We start from the raw sequence: 8,397 nt of genomic DNA, 5'->3' as shown, positions 1-8,397 counted from the left end.
TTATTATAATAATTGCCTTGTATATGTTTGTAGTACCTGTTTTCCTTGCTAAGGGTATAAAGTTATATTTGAGTCACTTGTAGTACCCAAAAGAACCATCATCTTAAAATGGTGTGGGAGAAGTTGAAAGGGAGTCATTGCAACTATATAGCCAAAACTTGCGGGAGGTCCTAAGACAAAACATTTGATACCATAAAGATGTTTGTACTACAATTTCCCAATATGATTTTAACAAAAGAAACATAATATTCAGTAATCATGAAAATGCTTCAAGTATCAAAATTCATGGGTCTGCAAACAATACTAATTTCCAAGCCCTGTGATAGATCCTAGCTACATCACAATATCTATCCAAAAAAACACCTTAAATTCCGGCAAAAGCCTTCTTTCCACCAGCAGCAGCTCCAGCTGGAATCACCTTTAACACATTGAACCTCACTGTCTTTGAGATAGGCCTTGATAATTATCAGGGAAATATGATCAAGTTAAACACTGAGATCTGTTAGAAATATACACAAATAACACAATATCAACCAAAGTGCTCCAAGAGCAACTGACCTGCATTGACCAATGATAACGTGGTCTCCTTCCTTGACACGGAAACAGGGTGACACATGTGCAGGGATGTTTGAATGCCTCTTCTCGTACCTGCAAGCAACATAACAGCAAACAAAATAATAAGAATACCGAAAAATCACATATAACACAACAGCACTTGGGAAAAAAAAATAGCTAATACTTGCCTTTAGTACTTCTTGATGTAATGAAGGTAGTTACGGCGAACAATAATGGTTCTCTGCATCTTAGCACTGTGGCAAGTACCAGCTAGAATACGGCCCCTGATTGAAACAGAGCCGGTTAAGGGACATTTCTTGTCAATGTAAGCTCCTGATATTGAACAACAGTACATCAGTTATGCATGAATGACAATTAACAGTACTCAATGGGAAAAAAACCAGGTCTAGGAAGACCAGTAAGCAGAACAATACTTCCTCCGTTCTTTATTACTTGACCCGCTTTGACTTTTACACTATTCACCACCCCTTCTTTGACCGTCTTTTATGAATAATATGTAAGGAAAAATATATTCATGTATGATCTTTTTGGATTCGTCTCAATAAGTACTATCATAATATATAACTTTTATAATTTTTACTTATGGAGAATTTAAGTTATTAATCGTTAAAGTTTTGTATTGGCAAGCGTGATAAAAAAAACAGGTCAAGTAAAAAAGAATAGAGGTAGTACAAAAGAAACAGTCCTTATCAATATGATAATGGGAGGCTTTAGTTGAAACAAAGCACCGCACTGCCTGAGTGCAGATGCACTTTCTAAAATATTTTCATAGCATATTGCCCAAGATGCACCTTAAAGTAATGATATTGAGCTAAGATCCTAAATTCAGGTTGCTCCCGACTACTTACTCGGCTTCTACGCTCATTTTTTATTTTTATAAGGAGAATTGTAGGAATTCTCCCATTTTCCATATAAATGAAGCAGTACAACAAAATTAAGTTAAATATAAAGGATAGGTGTAACAAGGTTAGAGAACATGATAAAACTACATAAAATATAGTTTGAAGGAATGATGACTTCTTTCCTTCCCATTACTCCTAAAAACATCTTGCTGACTAAACCATAATATTTCCCATGAAAACTTTACACAATATATTATATTCCCATCATATGCTTGGTATCATTAGCTTCTTATCAATGGACTTTAACCAACACCTCAGAGGCTTTCTCTGAAATAAACTTTCTTACACAGCATATAATCCCAAACGATTCCAACATACAACAAAATATCCTCAAATTTCATCACAAAACATTGATAGATAGCTGTATCATATCTACTTGGGCCCAACAAGTATAGGAAACTTTAGATTTTCATTCAGTCCTTAAACATGGGAAAACGACGCTTGTGTCCCTAGTCTCAACTCTCAAGTACTTATTAGATTTACCCATAAATTTGCATGAAAGTGGTTGTTTCCTTTGAATCATACTTTAAAAGAGCTTGATATTCTATCAACAATAAAAAAGATCAAGAGCTTGCTCTGCTATCAATCAGTTAAAAAGCTTGTTGTGCTATCAACAATGAAAAAGTGAAAAACTAATACAAATCCGGAACTGAGTTGAATCTAAGTTGCTTCTCCATAAATTTTACCCTCTTTAAAGTGCATCCATTGGCATCCTTCTTATCTCCTCAAACTAGAACATTATCCCATGTATAAATTAAACTATATATTCTTCCCAAAGGTCAAGATACTTAGTTAAGGTAACATAGCATTAACAAAGTACAATCACACTTATTTATAAAAAAAAAAAGGTACAATCACACTGAAGAGACCATTTAAGAATCAACGTGATCACATCACATAGTAGCAAGATATTGATGCCCAGCTCCACCTAAAAGCATTGGGTGATAAATAGCTTTACATTGAATCAACAGCAGCATATATGTGTCGCATCAGGGATCATGTCTTTGACTGAATTTAGATTGATTAAGAAAATATATAAGATCAAGAAGGAAGTAACAAATCTCAAATTTCTATAAATAGCCTAAACCAAAACCCAAAAAGTAGTCCTCCGTCAAGACAAATGTCAAACAACCACAAAATCTGATTACTGATTACAAGAGATCACTATAACACAAGCATATCAAAATGGCTAGTTTGCCCATACTTGACACAACAATGCTCAAGTATCAATCAGTCAACCATGTCATAATGAACCAAGACTAACAATTCTAATACACAACTTTAATGGCTAAAGCTAAAATAAAGGCCCCTGTGTTGTGTTCAAGAAAAAAAAATCCAACGTGTTTCAACATTAAATTTCCCCAGCAAATAATACAGATAAGAATCTTAAATCATTTTTCTCCATCCATTCTAGAAATAACAACAATACATGTTAAAATATCACAATAAAAACCTAATACTGGGATACAATCCAACATTTACAGTTCTTGCAGATGTAACAGTGACACTAAAATTCATTTCAAGGCTTCAAGCTAATTACCACTCATATAAAGTAAAAGTCTGTAGAGCCTTATTGCACAAAGCTTATAGCCATCAATAAAGTGCTTACAGATTACACACCCCCCTTAATACCAACCAACTTTACTTAAGATACAAATTTCATTCCGAAAACTTGAGAACCTCCTCTTAAAATGACCAGCTCACCAGAAAGTTGCTTTCTCCCAAGGGCATCATTAAAGTTCATAAATTTCAGCTGATCGCGATGATGACTGTCTCAATCTATAGATTCTGATTTCTTATGAGTGTTCTGACTAAGATCAAAATAAGTAAGCGTTTTCTAGTCTCTTCATCAGATTCTGTTCTGATATGTTATAACTTAACTTTTGTAACATTCTCAATACTTTTTGACATTTTCAACACATTTTCAGAGAACAAAACTACAAACCATTTTCAGAAATTATAAATTGCATTTTAAACTAAATGAATGAGCCATTCCCTCAAACCATATTATGAGTTCTATAGCAATTATGACTTTAATTTCATGAAATGTTTTCGCATTACAGAAACACAAATAAAAAATAAAAAAACCCTAGAACAAAACTAATGAATTGGACGAAAAAAATACAACTTCACTAAATACAAGAAATCTTACCTTAGGTGAAATAAACTCAACAAATTCAACAATGTCGAACTGCTACACTAATCAAACTTCAATTATTGTTGTTGTAATTTGCTAGAACTTACCCGGTGTTTTTGGGGGAGAAATTAATCGATTTTTCCAGTTGAAACTTCAGTCATTGCTCGAATATGAGGCCAGGATTTTTAATTGAATTTTTTGGGGTTTATAGGGTTCGAATTCCTATGGTTTTAAGTAGATTTTTTGCTCAAAATGGGGGACTTTTTGTGGGAAATGCTCAATTTTTCTAGGGTTTATGGGTTCGGATTTCTTAGGGTTTTTGGTCCAAATTTTTGCTCGAAATTGCTCAATCTGCTGCCGATTATAGGTCTTCAACTTGATTGCGATTTTGAATGTTGAATTTGCTGAAGAATCGGTGTTTTTTTGGCCGAATTTGTTGGATTTAAGGGTCGAATTTGTGGGTGTTTTGGCTGTAGAAATTCACTGGAGTTGCAACTTTTTCTTTCTTTTTGTTTAGTGGAAGGTAGGCGTGAAAAACTAAGGTCAAAATTCTGAAATAACCTAAATGCAAAAGATACATTTGTGTCACTTCATTATTAAAATGCGACGCAAATAACAAAAACATAATGTTGTACATTAGTCATTTGCGTCGCTCATTTATTAAAAGAGTGACGCAATTTATTCACTCACTCATTTGCGTCACTTGTCAATAAATGAGTGACGCAAATAAGATTATTATATGCGTCGCTTCAATAAATAAGAGCGACGCAAATAATAAAAATCTGCAATACAATAGTTATTTGCGTCGCTTCTTGATAAATATGCGACGCAAATAACTTTTCAGGATGGTAAAATTTAACATTTGCTTCGTTCTTTCTAATGAGTGACGCAAATATGGCGACGCAAATGTACGTTTTTATTATTTGCATATGCTTGGTGCGGTGAGGTGAATAGCCGTAGTATGCTTGGTTTGCATGAGCCACGATTATTCGAGTTTCCTTGGCAAAACGCTTAAAGCGAAAGCCACTTGAAATGCGGTTGGCTTAATATTGCTTATTTTGCGGTTTTATTTATTTTAATTAATTTTGTTTATTTTAATTAAAATTTTGGGAGGCTAGGCCTCGGTTTTGAGTGGCATCGGAAAAATTTTATTTTGACAAGTTTGGGTGCTACTGACTTAATTAATTGGATTAATTAAGGGAAATGTGGAATTTAGTTGGAGCTTCAATTATTAATAACGTCAATTATATAATCGGTTAAACAACTTTAACTAGTTTTTAATTAGGCGTGTTAATCGGATTAACCACCTAGATTAGTTACTAGTGCGCACGTTGTTTAAATGCATTTTACTTGTTTGATATTGTAAATTGCATGGGCCATTCACAAATAGTGAATGGATGAATGGAATATATATTCTCTCTCATAGGTTTTATGAAATGGCAACTAGTGGGACCCGATTAGGATAGAAAATACGGACTACGTGCCGTTATGTATTTTTGTAAATCTAAATACGGTCTGCGCACCGTTAAGTATTTTTGTACCTTAATATTTAGATTATTCCTAATCATAGACACTAGTATTTGCATAGTTTGGTTAAGTCTTGAAGACGGCGTATCTTGGAAGACAAAGCCTTGAATTGCAAATGAATACCTTTTGAAGATTTGAAGAATACAAGGGGTCATGCTAGTTGCCAATATGCATCTATAATTTTGCTTTATATTTTATGCTGATATATACATGTGAATTATTCGTTAGATGCATGTTTAGGTTTTCTTTATGTTGCGATGATTAGTTAAGTTTACTTAAATCAACCAACATAGAAATCCTAGGTCCCTAATAATATTGAGTCAAACTTGCCTTTCCAAAACAACACTTACCAACCGAACGAGGGTGATGGTAGGCTACGCCAAAGCGAGGTGCCATCACTTCTCCAAGGCTCATAAGGCACACCGGGTGTGCACGTTGGTTTTAGTTTAATTCATCGGTATGAGTGAGGAGTCCTCACATACCATGGCAAAATAGATAAATCGTCAAAGATGCATTAGATGCGACGATTGTCTAACCAAGAGTGGCTTAGAGCCATTAGCAAGGCAATGCTTACCCTAGAAGATTGAGTGTTAAGACAAGTCAAAGCATGCTTAACCACTCTTTGTTTCTTCGGATCTTGGAATCGCCTTATTTTCACAAAATAGGGACAATTTTACGTGTAAATAAGACGCTAAATAAGTATTGAAAATTTGCATGAATAAAATTCAATCTTATTTAAGTAATTTTGAATGGTTTTTCATTAAAATTCTTTCAATTGTAGAATCATGTCTTCAAATAATGACAACGACCTTATGTACCCAGAACTTCCCGAAAAGCTACCATTTTTGCTCAATTTGGTGAACTTTAAGGAATGGGAAGATGAACTCTGAAAGACACTCAAAAATTACTACCTAGAGCATATCTTGGACACTCCGATCCCCAGTTTCTACTCGAAAGGGATCATGAGTGATGAAGCTCATGAAGAATGTAGCACGGATTGCAAGAGAGTTTCGAAACTCATGGCAATATCCATCCCGGTTTAATGGAAGGAGATTTTCTTCGGCTATTTTCCGGACATGATGCTCAAAGCTCTTAAGGATGTAATCAATTTGAGGGTCACCAAAAGTGCTAGGGGAAATTATGATGGTCACATGGAGGATGTGACTAGGTCACTCTCCAAAATGAGGATCAAGCCACTGCAGATGGTTGTCTCTCGAAAGAAAGACAAGAGGTGTGGGGAAAAGTCTATAATGCGAGACTTAGGCCTAGAATGCCACTAGAGCTAATTGGCAAACCAGTGGAAGACGAGCAAGCGGCTCACATGCTTCTTAGCTCTCTTCACTCGGGATATGTGGGGCTTAAAATGCGTCTCACCGCTAATAGGGATATACTCTCCTTAAGGGAAGTCATCCAAGAGCTCCAAAAGACCTATTCTTGCAAGAAGGCTAACTTTGCCCTTAGACCAAGGAAGAAGGAGTTCAAAGACAAGAGGAAGATGCGCTGCTTCTATTGTGGTAACCCCGGACACTACAAAAGAGAATGCAGCAAGTATCTGGATGATGAGGCGAAAGGAAAAGTAACCTCAACCTCAGGTATCATCTTAAACACTTGAATATAAGCAATTTTAAAAGGTATTACATACCGGAAAACTGACTCACAATACACTCCTTTTTCATGAACCAAGTGAGCGGTGGTTTTTCATGTGGAAATGAGTACACAAGTAGTATGAAGGTGATCTATCCAAGAAAACTTGTAATCTCATGTTTTTTCTTAAGAAGTAGAACTTATTTAGTTTTATGCACCATACTTTTGATGTATTTCCGACGTTGGACGTCGTTTTCATCAACCAAGACTTTTGTTTTGATGTCTTGAATATATTTATGGAATGACACTTTCACATGTTTTTAGACAAAATGTTTGATCCCAATGCAAAGAAAGCTAAGTCTACACTGCCTAGTCAAACTTACTTGTGGCACTGTCGTCTTGGCCACATTAATATCAAAAGCATCAAGAAGCTTCTGCAAGAAGGTATTCTTAACTCATTTGATTTAGAATCTTTGAGAATTGCGAAGGATGTTTATTAGGCAAGATGATAAAGCAACCATTCTCCAAGTTGGGAGAAAGGGCCAGTGACTTGTTGGGACTAATACACACCGATGTATGTTGGCCAATGAGTACACCCGCAAGGAGTGGTTATCGGTGTTTCATAACCTTCACGGACGACTATAGTAGATATGGTTATCTCTATCTAATGTCGCACAAATCTGAATCGTTTGATAAATTCAAGGAATTTCAGAACGAAGTTGAAAACCAACTCGGCAAGAAAATCAAAGCGCTTCGATCGGATCAAGGTGAAAATATTTGAGCCAAGAATTCGATGACCATCTGAAAGAACATGGAATAATTTCAGAGTTGACACCTCCGGGAACTCCTCAATGTAATGGAGTATCTTAAAGGAGGAATCGAACCCTATTAGACATGGTCCGATCGACTATGGGTCTTAGTGAACTTCCAATCTCTTTTTGGGGACATGCACTTTTAACTGCGGCACTAACACTGAATCGTGCTCCGTCAAAGGCAGTGGAAAAGACTCCATATGAATTATGGAAAAATAAACCTCCAAGGTTGTCTTTTCTCAAGATTTGGGGATGCAAAGCATATGTCAAGAAACTAATTTCTGACAAACTTCATCCGAAATCTGACAAGGTTTAATTTGTGGGTTATCCAAAAGAAACCAAAGGGTATTACTTCTACAACAAATCCGAGAACAAAGTGTTTGTTGCTCGTGATGGTGTCTTTTTGGAGAAGGAGCATCTCTTTAAAATGACAAGTGGGAGGAAAATCGAACTCGACGAATTTCAAGAGGACGAGCAATAAGGACAAGTTGACAATCAAAGTGCTCACGAAGCATCTGTTGACATTGGTCAAAGTCAAAATATGCAAAGTCAAACCGACAATGCAAATGCTCAATCCATTACCCTACATAGGTTAACTCGGCCAGGATCTCAACCTAACAGATATCTCGGTGTGGTATTAACCGAAGATCAGGACATCCTAGTAGTGGATGGAGATTAGCCGGCAACCTACAAGCAAGCTATGACGAGCCCCGACTCTACAAAATGGCAAGAGGCCATGAAATCCGAAATGGACTCCATGTTTGAAAATCAAGTATGGGACTTGGTTGATTTACCCGTAGGTTACACACCTATCGGATGTTAATGGATTTTCAAGATGAAAACCGACAAAGATGGAAAT

At 36.0% G+C, this 8,397-nt stretch overlaps 1 long non-coding RNA gene across 1 annotated transcript; it reads right to left on the bottom strand.

Moving 5' to 3' along the window:
• Window positions 1-226: 226 nt before the first annotated feature.
• Window positions 227-4,141, bottom strand: LOC145559686 (uncharacterized). The gene is made up of 4 exons (XR_014092869.1): window positions 3,723-4,141; window positions 744-888; window positions 559-648; window positions 227-455 (listed from the first exon to the last, which is right to left on the bottom strand). It is a non-coding gene; the product is annotated as an uncharacterized LOC145559686 (long non-coding RNA).
• Window positions 4,142-8,397: the final 4,256 nt, after the last annotated feature.

This window comes from Chenopodium album, chromosome 9, assembly GCF_948465745.1.
Source record: "Chenopodium album chromosome 9, dcCheAlbu1.1, whole genome shotgun sequence".
Taxonomy (NCBI): domain Eukaryota; kingdom Viridiplantae; phylum Streptophyta; class Magnoliopsida; order Caryophyllales; family Amaranthaceae; genus Chenopodium; species Chenopodium album.
The sequence above is the reverse complement of the archived record's forward strand: the minus strand, read 5'-3'. Positions and strand labels throughout refer to the sequence as shown.